This window comes from Ranitomeya imitator, chromosome 1 (assembly GCF_032444005.1).
Source record: "Ranitomeya imitator isolate aRanImi1 chromosome 1, aRanImi1.pri, whole genome shotgun sequence".
NCBI lineage: Eukaryota > Metazoa > Chordata > Amphibia > Anura > Dendrobatidae > Ranitomeya > Ranitomeya imitator.
Window position 1 is genome coordinate 178,306,247 of NC_091282.1, and position 20,623 is coordinate 178,326,869.

The 20,623-nt window shown below is 44.7% G+C and overlaps 1 protein-coding gene across 2 annotated transcripts in view; it reads left to right on the forward strand.

The window, feature by feature from the left end:
* The window catches only part of FER (FER tyrosine kinase), a 485,813-nt gene that overhangs the window by 274,040 nt on the left and 191,150 nt on the right, over window positions 1–20,623 (forward strand). The window lies entirely within an intron of this gene.

Consider the following 20,623-nt stretch of genomic DNA (forward strand, 5'->3'; position numbering starts at 1 on the left):
CTTAGACCTCTGTTTTAGGGACTGGGCTAGTCCCTGCTCTACTGAGCATGTGTCAAAGTAATAATACTTGCAGAGGCAGTGGTGGTCGCTACTTACCAGGTTTTTTCCTTGGGCTATGTGCACACGTTACAGATTTCCTACGGATCCGCAGTGTTTTTTTCCATGCAGAAACGCTGCAGATCCGCAAGTGATTAACAGTACAATGTAAATCAATGGCAAAACAAATGCTGTGCTAATGGTGCGGAAAATTACTCATGGAAAACACTGTGGATTAAAAGAAGGAGCATGTCATTTATTTGTGCGGATCTGCAGCGTTTCTGCACCCTTTCCATAATAGAAATCCGCAGGGGTAAAACACATGAAATCCGCACAGAATCCGCAGTAAATCTGCAACAAAAACGCACAAAATGTGCATAAAAAAACGTGCAGATTCTGACCTGCGTTTTCTGCCAAGAGATGCAGAATCCGCACAGAAAATTCCACAGGCAAATCCGCAACGCGTGCACATAGCCTAAAATGTGCACTAACGTGCACTTTCTCCAGCTTGCCACTTCTCATCAGAGTTGGTGAGGGAGCACACTGTCACTGTACATTAACCCCTTTCTGACATATGACGTACTCTCCCGTCGAGGTGGGGTGGGCCCGTATGCCCACCGACGGGATAGTACATTATAGTGGATCGGCCGCGCTCACGGGGGGAGCGCGGCCGGGTGTCATCTGCCTATCGCAGCTGACATCCGGCACTATGTGCCAGGAGCGGTCATGGACTGCCCCCGGCACACCGCGATTAAACATGATGGCGGTGTGCAGGGAAGCATCGCGCAGGGAGGGGGCTCCCTGCGGGCTTCCCTTAGCCCCCCGCAGCAACGCGATGTGATCGCGTTGCTGCGAGGGTCTCCCTACCTCCCTCGCTGTAGCAGGCCCGGATCCAAGATGGCTGCGGCATCCGGGTCCTGCAGTGAGGGAGGTGGCTTCACAGTGCCTGCTCTGAGCAGGCACTGTGAATCCTGCAGTGCTCTGAGACAGATCGGTGATCTGACAGAGTGCTATGAAAACTGTCAGATCATCGATCTGTGATGTCCCCCCCTGGGACAAAGTTAAAAAGTTAAAAAAAAAAATTCCAATGTGTAAAAAAAAAAAAAATTCCTAAATAATGAAAAAAAAAAAAATATTATTCCCATAAATACATTTCTTTATCTAAATAAAAAAAAAAACAATAAAAGTACATACCGTATATACTCGAGTATAAGCCGAGATTTTCAGCCCAAATTTTTGGGCTGAAAGTGCCCCCCTCGGCTTATACTCGAGTCACGGTAGCGGTGGGGTCGGCAGGTGAGGGGCTGAGGGCGCTGAGGTATACTTACCTAGTCCCAGCGATCCTCGCGCTGTCCCTGCCGTCCCACGGGCTTCCGCGCTGCAGCTTCTTCCTCTCTTCAGCGGTCACGTGGGACCGCTCATTAGAGATATGAATAAGCGGCTCCACCTCCCATAGGGGCGGAGCCGCGTATTCATTTCTCTGTCAGCGGTGCCGGTGACCGCTGATAGAGAAAGAAGCTGCAGCGCGGAAGACAGGAGGGGACAGCGCGAGGATCGCCAGGACTAGGTGAGTATGTTATATTCACCTGTCCTCGTTCCAGCCGCCGATCCATCTTCCCGGCGTCTATCTGCGCTCTGACTGTTCAGGTCAGAGGGCGCGATGACGCACTAGTGTGCGCGGCGCCCTCTGCCTGATCAGTCAGTGCAGACAGACGCCGGGACCAGACGCTGGGAGCTGCAAGTAGCGAGGTGAGTATGGCTTTTTTTTTTTTTTATTGCAGCAGCAGCGGCCATCGCACAGATTAATGTGGAGCATCTATGGGCCACTGTGAACATAGCAGAGCATATATGGGGCAGAGCTATGGGCCACTATGAACAGTGCAGAGCACTGTATTGGGGCATCTATGGGGCCACTATGAACACTGCAGAGCACTGTATTGGGGCATCTATGGGGCCACTATGAACACTGCAGAGCACTGTATTGGGGCATCTATGGGGCCAGTATAAACACTGCAGAGCACTGTATTGGGGCATCTATGGGGCCACTATGAACACTGCAGAGCACTGTATTGGGGCATCTATGGGGCCAATATAAACAGTGCAGAGCACTGTATTGGGGCATCTATGGGGCCAATATAAACAGTGCAGAGCACTGTATTGGGGCATCTATGGGGCCACTATAAACACTGCAGAGCACTGTATTGGGGCATCTATGGGGCCAGTATAAACACTGCAGAGCACTGTATTGGGGCATCTATGGGGCCACTATGAACAGTGCAGAGCACTGTATTGGGGCATCTATGGGGCCACTATGAACACTGCAGAGCACTGTATTGGGGCATCTATGGGGCCACTATGAACACTGCAGAGCACTGTATTGGGGCATCTATGGGGCCAGTATAAACACTGCAGAGCACTGTATTGGGGCATCTATGGGGCCACTATGAACACTGCAGAGCACTGTATTGGGGCATCTATGGGGCCAGTATAAACACTGCAGAGCACTGTATTGGGGCATCTATGGGGCCAGTATAAACACTGCAGAGCACTGTATTGGGGCATCTATGGGGCCAGTATAAACAGTGCAGAGCACTGTATTGGGGCATCTATGGGGCCAGTATAAACACTGCAGAGCACTGTATTGGGGCATCTATGGGGCCAGTATAAACACTGCAGAGCACTGTATTGGGGCATCTATGGGGCCAGTATAAACAGTGCAGAGCACTGTATTGGGGCATCTATGGGGCCAGTATAAACACTGCAGAGCACTGTATTGGGGCATCTATGGGGCCAATATAAACAGTGCAGAGCACTGTATTGGGGCATCTATGGGGCCAATATAAACAGTGCAGAGCACTGTATTGGGGCATCTATGGGGCCACTATAAACACTGCAGAGCACTGTATTGGGGCATCTATGGGGCCAGTATAAACACTGCAGAGCACTGTATTGGGGCATCTATGGGGCCAATATAAACAGTGCAGAGCACTGTATTGGGGCATCTATGGGGCCAATATAAACAGTGCAGAGCACTGTATTGGGGCATCTATGGGGCCACTATAAACACTGCAGAGCACTGTATTGGGGCATCTATGGGGCCAGTATAAACACTGCAGAGCACTGTATTGGGGCATCTATGGGGCCAGTATAAACACTGCAGAGCACTGTATTGGGGCATCTATGGGGCCAGTATAAACACTGCATTTCCACCCTAGGCTTATACTCGAGTCAATAAGTTTTCCCAGTTTTTTGTGGCAAAATTAGGGGGGTCGGCTTATACTCGGGTCGGCTTATACTCGAGTATATACGGTATATTTAGTATCGCCGCGTACGTAACGACCCGACCTATAAAACTGGCCCACTAGTTAACCCCTTCAGTAAACACCGTAAGAAAAAAAAAAAAAACGAGGCAAAAAACAACGCTTTATTATCATACCGCCGAACAAAAAGTGGAATAACACGCGATCAAAAAGACTGATATAAATAACCATGGTACTGCTGAAAACGTCATCTTGTCCCGCAAAAAACGAGCCGCCATACAGCATCATCAGCAAAAAAATAAAAAAGTTATAGTCCTGAGAATAAAGCGATGCAAAAATAATTATTTTTTCTATAAAATAGTTTTTATCGTATAAAAGCGCCAAAACATAAAAAAAAGATATAAATGAGGTATTGCTATAATCGTACTGACCCAAATAATAAAACTGCTTTATCAATTTTACCAAACGCGTAACGGTATAAACGTCTCCCCCAAAAGAAATTCATGAATAGCTGGTTTTTGGTCATTCTGCCTCACAAAAATCGGAATAAAAAGCGATCAAAAAATGTCACATGCCCAAAAATGTTACCAATAAAAACGTCAACTCGTCCCGCAAAAAATAAGACCTCACATGACTCTGTGATCCAAAATATGGAAAAATTGTAGCTCTCAAAAGTGGTAACGCAAAAAATATTTTTTGCAATAAAAAACGTCTTTCCGTGTGTGACGGCTGCCAATCATAAAAATCCGCTAAAAATCCCGCTATAAAAGTAAATCAAACCCCCCTTCATCACCCCTTAGGGAAAAATAAAAAAAATGTATTTATTTCCATTTTCCCATTAGGGTTAGGGCTAGGGTTAGGGCTAGGGTTAGGGCTAGGGTTAAGGCTACAGTTAGGGTTGGGGCTAAAGTTACGGTTAGGGTTTAGATTACATTTACGGTTGGGATTAAGGTTAGGGGTGTGTCAGGGATAGAGGTGTGGTTAGGGTTACTGTTGGGATTAGGGTTAGGGGTGTGTTTGGATTAGGGTTTCAGTTATAATTTGGGGGGTTTCCACTGTTTAGGCACATCAGGGGCTCTCCAAACGCGACATGGCGTCCGATCTCAATTCCAGCCAATTCTGCGTTGAAAAAGTAAAACAGTGCTCCTTCCCTTCCGAGCTCTCCCGTGTGCCCAAACAGGGGTATACCCCAACATATGGGACAAATAGGACAACTTTTGGGGTCCAATTTCTCCTTTTACCCTTGGGAAAATACAAAACTGGGGGCTAAAAAATAATTTTTGTGGGAAAAAAAAGATTTTTTATTTTCACGGCTCTGCATTATAAACTGTAGTGAAACACTTGGGGGCTCAAAGTTCTCACAACACATCTAGATTAGTTCCTTGGGGGTCTAGTTTCCAATATGGTGTCACTTTTGGGGGGTTTCTACTGTTTAGGTACATTAGGGGCTCTGCAAACGCAATGTGACGCCTGCAGACCATTCCATCTAAGTCTGCATTCCAAATGGCGCTCCTTCCCTTCCGAGCCCTCCCATGCGCCCAAACGGTGGTTCCCCCCACATATGAGGTATCAGCGCACTCAGGAAAAATTGGACAGCAACTTTTGGGGTCCAATTTTTCCTGTTACCCTCGGGAAAATACAAAACTGGGGGCTAAAAAATAATTTATGTGGGAAAAAATGTTTGCTTTATTTTTACGGCTCTGCATTATAAACTTCTGTGAAGCACTTGGTGGGTCAAAGCACTCACCACACATCTAGATAAGTTCCTTAGGGGGTCTACTTTGCAAAATAGTGTTACTTGTGGGGGGTTTCTACTGTTTAGGTACATTAGGGGCTCTGCAAACAAAATGTGACGCCTGCAGACCATTCCATCTAAGTCTGCATTCCAAATGGCGCTCCTTCCCTTCTGAGCCCTCCCATGCGTCCAAACGGTGGTTCCCCCCACATATGGGGTATCAGCGCACTCAGGACAAATTGGACCATAACGTTTGGGGTCCAATTTCTCCTGTTACCCTCGGGAAAATACAAAACTGAGGGCTAAAAAATAATTTATGTGGGAATTTTTTTTTTTTACGGCTTTGCATTATAAACTTCTGTGAAGCCCTTGGTGGGTCAAAGCTCTCACCACACATCTAGATAAGTTCCTTAGGGGGTCTACTTTCCAAAATGGTGTCACTTGTGGGGGGTTTCAATGTTTAGGCACATCAGTGGCTCTCCAAACGCAACATGGCGTCCCATCTCAATTCCTGTCAATTTTGCATTGAAAAGTCAAACAGCGCTCCTTCCCTTTCCTTCCTACAAATTGTACAACAACTTTTGGGGTCCAATTTCTCCTGTTACCCTTGGTAAAATAAAACAAATTGGAGCTGCAGTAAATTTTTTGTGAAAAAAAGTTATATGTTCATTTTTATTTAAACATTCCAAAAATTCCTGTGAAGCATCAGAAGGGTTAATAAACTTCTTGAATATGGTTTTGAGAACCTTGAGGGGTGCAGTTTTTAGAATGGTGTCACACTTGGGTATTTTCTATGATATAGACCCCTCAAAATGACCTCAAATGAGATGTGGTCCCTAAAGAAAAATGGTGTTGTAGAAATGAGAAATTGCTGGTCAACTTTTAACCCTTATAACTCCCTAACAAAAAAAAATTTTGGTTACAAAATTGTGCTGATGTAAAGTAGACATGTGTTAAATGTTACTTATTAAGTATTTTGTGTGACATATCTCTGTGATTTAATTGCATAAAAATTCAAAGTTGGAAAATTGCGAAATTTTCAAAATTTTCGCCAAATTTCCGTTTTTTTCACAAATAAATGCAGGTAATATCATAGAAATTTTACCACTATCATGAAGTACAATATGTCACGAGAAAACAGTGTCAGAATCACTGGGATCCGTTGAAGCGTTCCAGAGTTATAACCTCATATAGGGACAGTGGTCAGAATTGTAAAAATTGGCCTGGTCATTAACGTGCAAACCACCCTTGGGGGTAAAGGGGTTAAAAGAATGTTGACACAGTGACAAGATTCTACTCAGCATCCTTTAGATCAGGGGTCCCCAACTCCAGTCCTCAAGGCCCACCAACATGTCATGTTTTCAGGATTTCCTTAGTCTTGCCCAGGTAATAATTGCATCACCTGTGCAATGCAAAGGAAATCCTGAAAACATGACCTGTTGGTGGGCCTTGAGGACTGGAGTTGGGGACCCCTGCTTTAGATCTGACAACCGACACATGCTCAGTAGCACAAGGACTAGCCCAGTCCCTGAAAAGTACATCACTGATGACACTTCATTTCAGGGTGGGGGCAGATGTTGTATCCTCAGCCTCTGCCTGGTAATGACTAGTGATGAGCGCATATACTTGTTACTCGAAATTTCCCGAGCACGCTCAGGTGTCCTCCGAGTATTTTTAGTGCTCAAAGATTTTTTTCGCCGCAGCTGAATGATTTACATCTGTTAGCCAGCTTGATTACATGTGGGGATTCCCTAGCAACCGGGCAACCCCCACATGTAACCAAGCTAATAGATGTAAATCATTCAGCTGAGGTGATGAAAACGAAATCTCCGAGCACTAAAAAATACTCGGAGGACCCCCGAGCCTGCTCGGGAAATCTTGATTAACGAGTATATTCGCTCATCACTAGTAGTGACATTTTGTTTGAGTATCCCAGCATGCACTGGGGGTTTTCAAACAAAGCGTCATAAAATAAAGTAGTTAGATATTGTAGTGCAGGAACTATAGGGAATTTTTTTTATTAAAGCATATTAGAAAAGTGATTAGATCATGACATTAGATAGACATTTGGGTTTAACATGTTAATTCCAGACCACCCCTTTAAGGCCAATGTTGTCAGCCTTTTCATGTGAAAATGTCTTTTTAGCTCCATTCTCTCAATATGTTGACGTGCCATTCTCGTAGCAATTTGGACTACTGAATGAGTAGTGCATATCTGGGAGAATTTGTGATCTGTCAGTAACAGAAATCATGGACCTGGGGGACAAAGTGCGCACAGTGTCTGGTACGGAAGTGGGCCGCCATTATTAGACTGAAGCAAGTTTTTATTTCACTTACGACCTACCGTGTCATTGTGCTTCGACCTTCACGCCATTTTCCAGGTCTCAAGCCTTTGCGGTATTACATTTTTGTTCCAGAAACCTCTTTTTCTTCTAACTTGTAATGCTTTGTAATGATGATTTTAATCCAAAAGTGAAATGATTTGATTGATACTTGTTTGGTTTTTATTGTTGTGCAGACGAGCACTGTCTGCCAGTGATAATTCCACAGTTTGCACCTAGAGTATTGGCGTGTTACTGAAGGGTGACTATTCACATGCAGGCTGTAAGGCATCATGACTATCTGCACACAGCATTGGGGGAACCACCGAAGATTTCGAGGCGAAAACACGTCAGGAATACGCCTTTAGTAGTTTCCTGGAGTATCTCCTCTGGCCGTCTTGCCATCGTTTTTGCATCAGCTACTCCGCTGGCATCTCTTTTAATAATGTGAACTATAACTAGCAAACACTTCTTAGCGGAAGCTTCCCAATGGATGCTACTTTTAACTACTTCATGGTTTCCAAATCCTGACTGAAGCAGTTAAAAAATAAAAAAAAAAGTGTCAAAAGGCTGAACATGTGCACTGTAATGTCATTCTGACATTGCTGTGTATTATGGTCATTTTTATAAACCAAATAAACAAATATGGACCACAGAGCATTATATATTAGTAATCTTAATAATTTTTTATTTGAAAAAATACATTAAAATTGTATTAAAAAGCCGTAATACATTAACAAATAAACAAAAAAAGGGGGTTAGTGACACCTAAGTGCCACGTCAAGAATGGAAGGATATGTGTATCAAACCAGTGTAGGCAGACTAAAGTAGTATATAATATTGTCTATACAAATAGACAGAATATAAGCATAGCAATGAAAGATACAAAGAGTGAAAAATACTAACAGTGGAAACCCCAGTTATACTGTATAAAGTGTTCATACTAATAATTAAGAAGACCCTATGTAAGGGAAATCACTGCTACATCAAAGATTAAGTGTACCAAAAACTGTTATGAAAAACAACAATCACTAATGCCAATGCTGAAGAATGCCATAAAACAAACCAACCTAGGATGGACGTGGAAGAGGGACCCCATTGTGTGCACTTAGCATTTTGCTTCATTTTTTGCAGCTTTTTTTTTCTCTAAAGTAACTAAAGGGAAACGGTCACCAGGTTTTTGTTTTTCTTTTGAGTGCAGCATAGTTTAGGTGCAGAGTCCCTGATTAGAGTGATATGTCACTTACTTGGCTGCTTGCAGTAGTTTTGATATAATCTCTCTTTCTATCTGTGACAGATCTATCAGCTCTCTAAATCCTGAGCTCTGTATAATCCCGCCAACAACACTGATTGGCTGCTTTCTGTGTGCACTGTGCATAGGTAGAAAGTTGCCAATCAGTGGCAGAGGTGAGGTTATGCGGAGCTCATGGACATGGAGAACTACATAGCAGCAGGTTTACTAGTCTTCTAATGATAATCACCTACTGGTAAAAGTGATTTTATACAATCTAAAGCAAGCATCCCAGTAAGTGACACATGGTTGGAATCAAGGTCTATGCCCCCACTTCATGCTTCTCTCAGATCAGCTTTGCAAAAACTTGGTGACATATCCTCTTTAAGGCAGGGGTGTCAAACTGAAACACACAAAAAGTCGCCGGCCAACCAGTATACAGTATAATGGGCCCCACGTAGTCCCCCATACAGAATAATGGCCCTCAAGTAGTCCTCTATACAGAAGAATGGCCCCACATAGGAGTGGTGGTTCTGGTGTCGTGGGCCAAATAAAACCACCCTGATTTGGCCCATGGGCCACAGTTTGACATGTGTGCTCTAAGGGGAAAAAAAAAATTCATATAAAATAGTAAACCAGATTTCCTGTACAAAAATGGATAGGGAGGGATTTTCAAGTGTTTTCGGGGATTGTGTAGCTCGTTTACTACAAAAAACCTCTGTGTTAACATAGCTCAGAGGTAGATTAAACTAATTCTATGCATTGAATTAAAAAGAATAAATATTTGTGTGTATGTATATATATGTATATATATTTTTTTTTTTTATTCAATGCATAGAATTAATTTAATCTACCTTTAAGCTATGTTAGCACACAGGATTTTTAGAATAAGGAAAACAAAGTTTGGAGAACTCCTTCCAGATGAACTAATTGGCTGGGATTGCTGTGGTAGTGACCAATGGATTGGCAGTGCCGGTGTTTTTATGGTGCTTATTTAAAACAATGCAACGTTGTTTTGTTACGGTTCAAAGAATTGTGATGAATAAATAAATGCTCACATGAAAATTGAATAAACTAAAATGAATTTGCTTAATAGAAGCTAATAAATGTAAACAATCACTAAAAATAGCACATAATCAGTAGTCATACTTTACATTGAAATGGTAGGAGTCAATCAGCCATCTCAATGCCCTCTCTCTTCCATCTGTCTCTCTCTCTCCTCTGGTCTCAGGCAATACTTCCATTTATATGTTAAAACTGACCATTGAATCTTATCTGAAGGCTTTTGATGTGTATCCTGGTATGTGTACTGAAGCCTTAAGGCCAAATAGATAAGACTTCACCACCTGGCATCCCTGGGGACTTTAAGACCTCCAATCAACATATGTAGGCCTAGGAAGATCTCTCATCTTTGATAAGTGTAAAGTGTACACTAAATGTAAATTACTGGGTCATTTACATACCTTTGTTTAGACTAACCATCTGGAACAGTTGACATGTGGCTGGACAAGTTTTCAATTAGCCTTCTGCTATACTCTTTGAAAGTACATATATACTGTATATTATATAACAAAACCAATCAATATCTCTGACTCGTAATAATTAATTGGAGTGTTGAAATCATATTAAAAAATATATAACATACTACACAAACATCATAGCAGTTTTCTGCATTGGCTTCTAGAGCTAAGATCAAACATATGGGTTGTTTCAAATGTAACTACTATATAAAAAGAAAAGTGAGATGGTATATGTATGAAAAATAGCGGTTGGTTTCCGAGGCCAACAAGTACACCCGCTCCTGAGGTTTGCATGCATTAGCCTGTGTCGTGTGCCATTTAGGAGCTAGTACATTCATTCTCATGCTGCTTTTTTTTCTATATAAAGAAACTGTAGTGTGCGTAATTTCTTTGCTAAAGCGCGTACGTACATTGTTTGCAGCTTTCCAGTTAGCTACCAGTCTAGACGCCTTTCTGTATTTATTGTTTTTGATGCAGAATATGATTTGACTATATCTTTGGTCATTTGTACATGTTGTATAAATACCAATGTGCCGATGTTCTCAGAGAGAAGCGTTGTCACCGGAGCATTTATCTTGTTGCTAGAAGTGCTCCAGTAGTTCTGTGCCTCTGGTTCTCCATCACTGCTATCAGTAGATCAGCATGTTATGACAAATGATGCCTGAACGTCTCGTTTTGATGACAGATGGTGTGCACTGATGATTTGCTAACTAGAAAGCAGTTAGATGCACTATCATCGGGCTTCTTCTGAGGACACCGGCTTGTACTCTACTACTTTCTTTGGGCTTGGTCTTTTTCTCTTAAAGAACCATGAGCCTAAGGCTGTGTGAACACGTTCATGATTTTTCGTTTTTCTTTCGCTATAAAACCGCGAAAAAATCCCCGCATATATTAAGCATCCTATTATTGGAATGTAATCTGCACATGTTGCATTTTTTTTCCGCGGCTGAATCGCATTCCGGAAAAAAACCGCAGCATGTTCATTCTTTGTGCGGAATCGTGGGGATTCCGCACACATAGGAATGCATTGATCCGCTTAAGCGGATCATGTGCGGTTGGTACCCAAGGTGGAGGAGAGGAGACTCTCCTCCAGGCCCTGGGAACCATATACCTGTAAAAAAAAAACATAAAAAATCGTGACCTTCCGGCGGCCCCGGCAGGCTTCCCGCTCCTCACGATGCTCGAGTTCCCAGTGATGCTTTGTGACAATGACCTGTGATGTTGTGGGTCTCGCAAGACCGCTACGTCATCTGGGGTCATTGCCGCTAGGCATTATTAGGAACGGAAGCATCGCGAGGAGAGGGAGCGCTGCGGGGGACGCCGGAAGGTGAGAATATCACGATTTTTGATTTTTTTAAATTATTTTTAACATTAGATCTTTTTACTATTGATGCTGCATAGGCACACTGTTTGACAAGTGTGACCAACCTGTCAATCAGTTTTCCAAGCGATGCTACAGATCGCTTGGAAAACGCTAGCATTCTGCAAGCTAATTACGCTTGTAAAATGCTAGTGTTTAGCGGGAAAACACATGCCAGTACCGCATGCGTTTTACCCGCGGCACAGTTGCGGAATTGCCGCTGAAATTTCCGTGGCAATTCCAGACGTGTGCACGTAGCCTTAAATACAAGAAGCGTCAAGTCCCAGCCATTCATCGCTCTGTGAGAACTGTGGGGGCTGCTGGGCTCTTTGACATGACAAATCAGTTCCCAGCACTCACTGAAACAGTAAAACTACTTTATCTCAACTTGAAGATTAAGTATTGCTCCCTGAATTCTGACTGCTTAAAGGGACTCGGTCACCTGAATTTGGAGGGAACAATCTTCAGCCATAGAGGCGGGGTTTTCGGGTGTTTGATTCACCCTTTCCTTACCTGCTGGCTTCATGCTGGCTGCAATATTGGATTGAAGTTCATTCTCTGTCCTCCATAGTACATGCCTGCGCAAGGCAAGATTACCTTGTGCAGGCATGTAGTACGGAGGACAGAGAATGAACTTCAATCCAATATTGCAGCCAGCAGGTAAGGAAAGGGTGAATCAAACACCCGAAAACCACGCCTCTATGGCTGAAGATTGTTCCCTCCAAATTCAGGTGACAGAGTCCCTTTAACCAGCCCTCATCATCAGAAAAATCGCCTATTGATTAAGCCATATTTTTGTGTTAAATGTATGTTGTAAAACTTTAAAAAAAAAAAAAAATCTTAATCTTCCAATTTTCACTCTGGCCACTGGGGCTGTTTTAGACTCCTACTTCCTCTAGTTTTAGGAAATAACACATGTATACAGCCACGATAGTCAGTTTCTAACCCTATGTTTTGTGTTTACTGTGATTGTGAAGGAGGGAGCGCAGGGTCGGGTGTGACGTCGCCTATTGTGAATGGTAGATCCTGTGTATCAGCCCTGTATAGAGTCGCTACCTGTTATTGTAATCCTGCCTCTCATGATATGAAAATTCCTGAAAACTTTCCTGAAAGAACAGAAAGTCAAATCACCCCCATATATATAAGACTGTCAGCCATACATTGGAAATCTACGGGTTCGGTTGTCCGTTCAATGTGTTTGATGTCCCCAATTTGGGACTGCAGATCGTATGGTCTCCCGGAAATGAAAATACATAACTGGCAACGGCTCGCTCATGTGGAACACAGGAGCCCTTGACCAAACATGCATCCTGTGTATGAGAGCCAGCCGAAATGGCCATCAGCCGACCAGTTGTTTGGGCTACGGCCATCTAATGTATGTGGTGGACTTAAAAGGAATCTGGCACCCAGACGTCACTTTCTGGGCTGTGTATTACTGTTTTAATACATTCAGTGTTTTATCAACAGGAGATTTTCTAGACCAAAATGGCCTTGTCAGTTCTGGTCCAGCCTCACTCCCAGCACTGATTAGCAGCTCTGTCACTATGCAATGTACACAGAAAGCTGTGGTGTGGACAAGGATATACACAGCTCAACAGCTGAGCTCTGCTAGATCTGCATGAAAACTGTGGTTCTGTCACTACTGCTGCACCCAGTATACAAAGTGACACATCACTGGAATCAGGGTCTATGTCCCTACTTCATGCCGCTGTTAGATAACATATCAAAAACCTGCTGATTCCCTTTGAGTCTAAAAATGCCCCAGTGGCCAGTGTGTAAATTGCCAGATTATTAACTTTTTTTTAATAAAGATTGTGATACTGAAAAATAAAATTACCAGAATATTTTTAGCCATAAATGTGACACAAAAACCGAAGTTAAACAATAGGTTATTTTGTGATGATGGCTTCTCATTAAGGTAAAGTTAGCATAGCGGGATGACTTACCTGCAGAAAATGTCTTTACTAGATAGTATGTCTGCCCTCTCTAGGTGATATATAAAAAATAAGGATAACCTTATATATATTAAATAACCTATTTCTATAAACCCCCTAATACACAATTTGATTAAAGTAAATGTGACGGAATAAAAACTGACCCGCTTATTGCACACGTTTATGTTTTAGTCTGAAACCTGCAGCGTTTCAGAGAAAACTAGGCTATGTTCACACATTGCTTTTTTTGCAGCCAAAACTTGATCTCTTGTCATTAAAAGAAAGCAGTGGGTTTTGCTGCTTTTTTGCTGCTTTTCTTGCTGTGTTGTTTTGCTGCCTTTTTCAGGATCCCAAAGTTTCGCCTTGCTTCCACCATTCAAGCATGAACAATGTAAGGTGTTAGGTCACCAATGCAAGACATATGTGACTCCTTAAAACATTTTTGGAAATGAAAGGCAACTTAATCAAGTATTTAGTGGAAAACAATTTTTTTATGTCTGAAAAAAAGTTGTGACTATTCTGAACTTTTTGTTCATAAAATAATACATACCGTAATTAGAACTGTAACAACAGCGGTGGGGATTGAATTGGTCTGGAATAGGTTCCCTAACACATTGGCAGTGCATTTTAGGATGGCCGCTTACTTTTACGCATTGGTTAGGGCCATTCTGACTGTTAGGCAATGTTCATTTTTACACATTGGTCAGGCAATGTTCATTTTTACACATTGGTCAGGCAATGTTTAGTTTTACACATCACTGTACTAACCCTACCTGCCATTCTCAGGGGAAGACACAAAGACATTATGGTTTAAACTTTACAAAATCACAAAAATATGTCAGTTTAACATCCTTCTGTACATTCTTTTTTACACTAAAAATGCAGCAATAACCGATTTTTGCTGCTTTTTTGCACTTACTCATGGCTTTCTATGGGTGAAAAATGCTGGAAAAATGTTGAAAGTGAAAAAACAACCAAAGCGTGTGCATGAGATTTCTGAAGTCTTATTGCTTTTGCTGGTACTGTAAAATGCAGCCTTTAATTTGCATAAAAAGCAATAGAAAAAAAGAAGCAAAAACACAATGTGTGAACAAAGGATCAAAATGGCTGGTGGGGATAAGACAGGTCACAGAGGTACCTAGCTGCCGCCTTCTCCCTCCCCACTCACATAGATCACATAGTTCTGTCTCTCCCAATCCGCCTAGCTGACCCTGGGGGTGATGAGAAGCTGATGACGACTGAATTATCCGGGATTCCTGATGGTTCGGACTAATGGCTGCCATATAGTACAGAACACTGCTGAGCTTTGTTACATGAACACATTAAATACATGGGGTATAGGTGATAGAAGTGGTAACACAACATACATGAAAGGTTCACTAATCACATGGAGTAGGGGCGTGGCCTAACTGCCGATGGAGTAGGTCGCACAGAGCGGGAGCTCCGCAGCCAGGAACCTTAAAGCGGCCCATATCTACCTCCTCAGCGTTCTCGTTCACCTCCGCGATATCGGTACCGGCTCCCGGTGCGGTGGTGAGTGTATGGGGAAATCTAAAGCGGGCGCCCGTGATCCCTCCAGGAGAATTCCTGATTTCTTTGCGGCCACCCCACAGCCACCGCCGAAATCCAAGATGGCGCCGTCCTCCCCCAGGCCTTCCCGCTCTTCGCAACGCAACGCTCAAGCGTCGCAATCAAGTGGTGCTGCGTTGCATTCAGGCGGAGCAGCGTTGCATTCAGGCGGAGCAGCGTCGAATTCAGGCGCTGCGGCGTCGGATTCAGCTGACGGTCCGGTAACTGCTGCTCTCATCAAGGGCCTACTTGGAGACCTCAGAACCTCCATTCAAGAGGATATGCGCACTATGCTGGCTGAACTAAGAGGAGAAGTGGTGGAGTTGGGTAATCGCACGGACCGCCTGGAACGCAAGATGGCGGAGCTGGTCTCTTCCCATAACGAACTCTGGGACGCTCATGAGACCCTGCAAACCCTGGCCACTAAAACCCACTCTAAAGCCCTGGACCTGGAAGATAGGTCCAGGAGAAACAACGTCAAACTCAGAGGCATTGAGGAATCTGTCCTTGCAGGAGATTTGAAACTATTTTTGCAAGACTTTATAGCTGCAGCTCTCCCTCAGTTTGCTCCAAAGGATATCATAATTGACCGTGTGCACAGGATCCCTAAACCGTCTGGCCTGGGTCCCTCCGTCCCAAGAGACGTGCTGGCACGCATACACTTCTACGAAATGAAGGAAGATTTTCTCCAGGCTCTAAGGAAGAATCCAACCCTCCCTGAAAGATTTGCACGCATCTCTGTTTTTCCAGATCTCTCCCCGGGTACTCTGGCCCTTCGGAGGGCCTTTGCCCCCTATACTATTATCCTCCGAGAGAAAGGCATCCAGTACCGCTGGGGGTTTCCTACCAAGCTCCTCATCCGCAAAGATGGATCGATCACCACCTGCCTGACGCCGTCTCACGCAGCTTCCGCTCTCTCCAAATGGGGACTCTCAACTCCTGACTCTCCGGTTTCTGTGAACCTGTCTAGGCCTGGAGGTGGCGGAGGCTCCAGGGCCCGCATTACACCGGACTGGGAGGTGGCCTGAGCCCACTGCATCTATGGTTCCTGGCTATTTTCCCGCACGGATTTACTTTGTTTTCCTTTTTCTTGTTTTTAAGCTGCGCTGGTCCCTCTTTCGAGTGTATCCGCAGCATTTGTTTGCCCCATAGGTGAACTGTTTTTTGATTCTCACCTTTTGGACTCAGGGTATCCCTGAATGGACCTCGGTCCTCTGGTTTACTTGTTATTTGTCGTATGTCTTGTTTGTGTCCCCCCTTCTCTTTCTTCCCTTCCTCCAGATTTCCCACATGTTTGCTCTAGGTTACTGGCCACATGTCTTCTACTCTCATACACAGGTTATCGGTGTCCAGATGAGTGCAAAACTGTTTACATGTCCTCATTATGAGTATCTCGTTGTATTCAATCAATGTTAATGGTCTCAACTCTCCGGGCAAGAGGTCTGTTGTGTGGCGTCAGTTGAGCAAATCCCGCCATGATATTCTGTGTCTTCAGGAAACACACTTGCTGGAATGTGATAATCCCAGAATGCATTCAGGTTTATACCCGCACCAATTTTTTGCTAATGGCCCGTCAAAAAAGGCGGGAGTAGCCATCTTCTTTAGCAGGGCCAACTCCTTTCAGCTGGTTCACTCTATTGCAGATCCGCTGGGTATGTTTATTGTGGTTCTATGCCTTATCAATAATGCCCCCTACACCATTGCCTCGATCTATGCCCCTAATGTAGGGCAGCTCAAGTTTCCGGAGGGGGTTTTCAAAATTCTACACGATATCCAACATGGTCATAAACTGATTGCTGGTGATTTCAATGCTCCAATGTTTAGGGATTTGGACTGCTCTGCCTCTTCCCTGTCAAGATGCGAAGCAGGTCCTCTGACTAATTCTTTCAACCTACATGATATCTGGAGATATCTGCATTGCGGCGAGAGAGACTACACGTTCTTGTCTCCCAGGCACGGCTCCTACAGCAGGATTGATTTTGTGCTGGTGAATGACGTGGCTCTTCCTCATTGCATCTCAGCAGATATATGCAGTATCACATGGTCGGATCATGCCCCGGTGTCCCTTACTCCAAAAGACCCCTTGGCCATCAGGCCTCCCGCACACTGGCGTCTCAACGCCCATCTCCTTGCTGACCAATGTAACTCCCAGAGTGTTGAGGAGGCCTTGCGGGAATTTTTTGCCTCCAATGATACCCCTGACATACGTGACGACACCCTTTGGTTTGCCCACAAGGCGGTAATCAGGGGTTGCCTCATTAAGATGGCGGCAACGGCCAAAAGAAAGTATAATGCAGCTCTCCAATCTGCCCTAGATGAATTAACCCATCTCGAGACGGCTCACAAACTATCCCCTACTCCAGCGCTTTTCTCTGATCTCTCTACAGCCCGCATGCATGTCCGCAACCTGCTCCTCCATAAAGTTGAGAAGACTCTTAGGAAAACTAGAGCTAAATTTTATGCAATGGGGGACCGAGCGGGCGCTGTTCTGGCTAGACGTGTTAGGAGGAGAGAGGCTCAATCCAAGATCCCATTCTTGCTCAGGACTGACGGCTCCCAGGTGTGCAACCCTATTCATATTGCTGAGGAGTTTGCATCTTACTATTCCTCTCTCTATGACCTCGGGTCTGACCCAGGGATTCCCCAGCCTTCGCGGGAGTCAATTTTGGCATTCTTGGAGAGGGCTAATCTCCCCTCGGTCACTTCGGAGCAGCTCTCTTTCCCAAACTCCCCCATTGTCGAGTCTGAACTCGCGCAGATTGTCAGAGAGGCCAATAAGGGTTCCTCCCCTGGGCCAGATGGCTTTTCTTTTCTTTACTATGCCCAGTTCTTTTCTGTCCTCTCCCCTTATCTTTTGCGCCTTTTTAATAATTGGTTAATTGGTTGTCGACAGGCAGTATTAGGGCTGAGGGGTTGGAGGCTTCCATAGCGACTCTCCCCAAACAAGGGAAACCCCCAACATCCCCAGGGAACTTCCGCCCGATAGCACTCTTAAACTGCGACGTTAAGATTTACGCAAAAATCTGGGCCAATAGATTATTCTCGGTGCTCCCTGGCCTCATTCACCCAGACCAAGTTGGGTTTGTTCCGGGCAGACAGACCAGAGATGGCACCAGGCGCCTGATAGATCTTTTGGATGTGGTGGAGAGGGGTGGCCTCCCCAGTGTATTTCTGTCGCTAGATGCCGAAAAAGTGTTTGGCAGGGTGCACTGGGGATATATTGAACTCATACTGGAGAAATTTGGGCTTATCGGGCAAATTGGTAGAGCGGTTATGACATTATATTCCAACCCCTGTGCGTCGGTTCGATCGGCGGGTTTTGGGTCTTGAACATTTCCCATTCGGAATGGTACGCGTCAGGGCTGCCCCCTCTCCCCTATCATCTTTGCTCTGGTCATGGAGCCCTTGGCTGCAATGGTCAGGCAAAGTGCGGACATAAAGGGAATTGTAGTGGGGAAAACTGAACATAAAATTGGTCTCTATGCCGATGATGTGGTATTGACCTGCACCTCACCTTTAACCTCGTTGAACGCGATCACCTCCATTTTAACGGAGTTCTCGGCGGTCTCATACTACAAACTTAATTTGACCAAATCCACAATCTTTCCCCTTTTCCTCCCGGCTCCCCTCCAGATCCAAATTCAATCACAATACGCGTTTATTTGGGCTCCCCTGGGCTTCACGTACCTAGGTATCAAGATAACGAGGTTAGATAATATAGTTCGCGCTAATTGTGAGGAAACTCTTGCGGAGGTCAGGAAGGGCATGGATCATTTATCGAATGCGTCGCTCTCATGGATGGCCCGCATACAAACTGCTAAAATGCTATTCCTACCTAAAATTATGTATCTCTTCCATTGCCTCCCCCTTTCTATCCCCGCGAAGTTTATTTCAGCTTTTCAATCGCTTATAGATCGGTTTATTTGGAACAAGAAGCCACACAGGGTCAGGCGTCGGATTATGTCCCTACCGTACTCTGTGGGTGGGCTGGGCGCTCCTGCGGTACAGTCTTACTATAGGGCGGTGATCCTTGAGCCCCTTAAAATATGGTGGGAGGGGAACTCATGCTTGCCCTGGTTCCTTATTGAGTCCCACTTTGCCCCCCAGAACTCGCTTAAACTACTCCTAGAACTTCAGCTGCTTCGGGTTCCTCTTGTGGGCCCTTGTCTCCGCTCTATCAGGAATGCTGCTAAACTATGGGCGCTGCTTAGCTCCTCTCATTTTGGGTTCATGTATGATTATGTCTCGTTGCGGGCTTTGGAGTATGCTTTGGAGTATGCTATCGGGCACATCTCTCTTTCCTCCTGGGGAAGTCATGGGGTGCTCCGGGTGGCGGACCTATTTGGCTCAGATGGTCTTCTGTCATTTGAGGACCTCTCAGGGAGATTCTCTCTAAATATCACTGACTATTTCCAATATCTTCAGCTCCGTAGCTTTCTCAGGTCACGTCGGTCGTTCGGGGCGCCCTGCCTTTAATAGAGGACCCGGCTCATAGGTTCTTCAGACCAGCCACTATATTGCCCCATGGCATCTCCATTATCTACAAAGCCCTCATATCCTATGGTTCCACTGACAAATTTCAATTTATGACTTCCTGGGAGTCCTCGCTGGGCTTTGAGGCCTCTCTGGAGGATTGGCAGTTTGCAATGATACATCCCTCTAAATTCTCCTCATGTATTAGTCACTTGGAGCAGGTGAAAAAGATACAACTACATTGGTACATTACCCCCGTCCGCTTGGCGAGGTTTTCCCCGTCTTCCTCCCCTCTCTGTTGGAAGGGGTGTGGCGCCTTGGGGTCCTCCTCCCATGTTTGGTGGTCGTGCCCGCGGATTCAGGCTTTCTGGCGCGAGGTGGAGGCACTGATTACCGACCTGACTCGTCTCCCCCCGGCGCTGAGTGGTCAGCTTGCTGTCCTGGGCATTTCCCTCATCGATCTTCCCTCCCCTCTCCGGCCCATAGTATCTAATGTCCTAGTTGCCGCCAGACAATGCATTGCGAAACATTGGAAGTCCTCGGCTCTACCTTCCAGAGCCGAACTGATTGCCAAAATCGACTTACACTTCTGTTATGAGGTTATTATGGCTCAGGGTTTGTCGAGGAGAACTAGGGTCCTCTCATGGTGGGACCCCTGGGTGTCCTCCGTACACATCTCCCAGTCTACTCTTACCCTCATTTAAATCGTATGTTTCATCAATCTCCTTTTTTGCTGTACTTGACACTGTAATTGTGTATTTTGTACTGATTATGTTGTGGTTCTCATGCTTTTTGTACTGGATTTGTCCCCCCATCCCCCTTCCCTCTCCGATTGCCCTCCCCTCCTTTCCTCCCCCTCCTCTTCCCGAAGTTCACTGATGTATGGTTTAATATGCAATTTCTCAATAAAAACTTATTGGTTAAAAAAAAAACTAATCACATGGAGTAGGCAATAATCATCTGTAAATACGGTAACATTACTGGGAAATTAATAGCAATGGGATCCCAGGTCTGTCATCAGAATTTAACTCCAGCCTCCTAGTACCTTGTCCATTCATCCTTTTTGCATATCCAAGTGGTTTAAAAATGAAGTTTAATTCCAACACGTGCCGTAATGTAAGTAACTTTGACTGGTCATAGAGACAGATGCTCATAGAGGAGCAGCTAAGCATAATGCGCTGCTA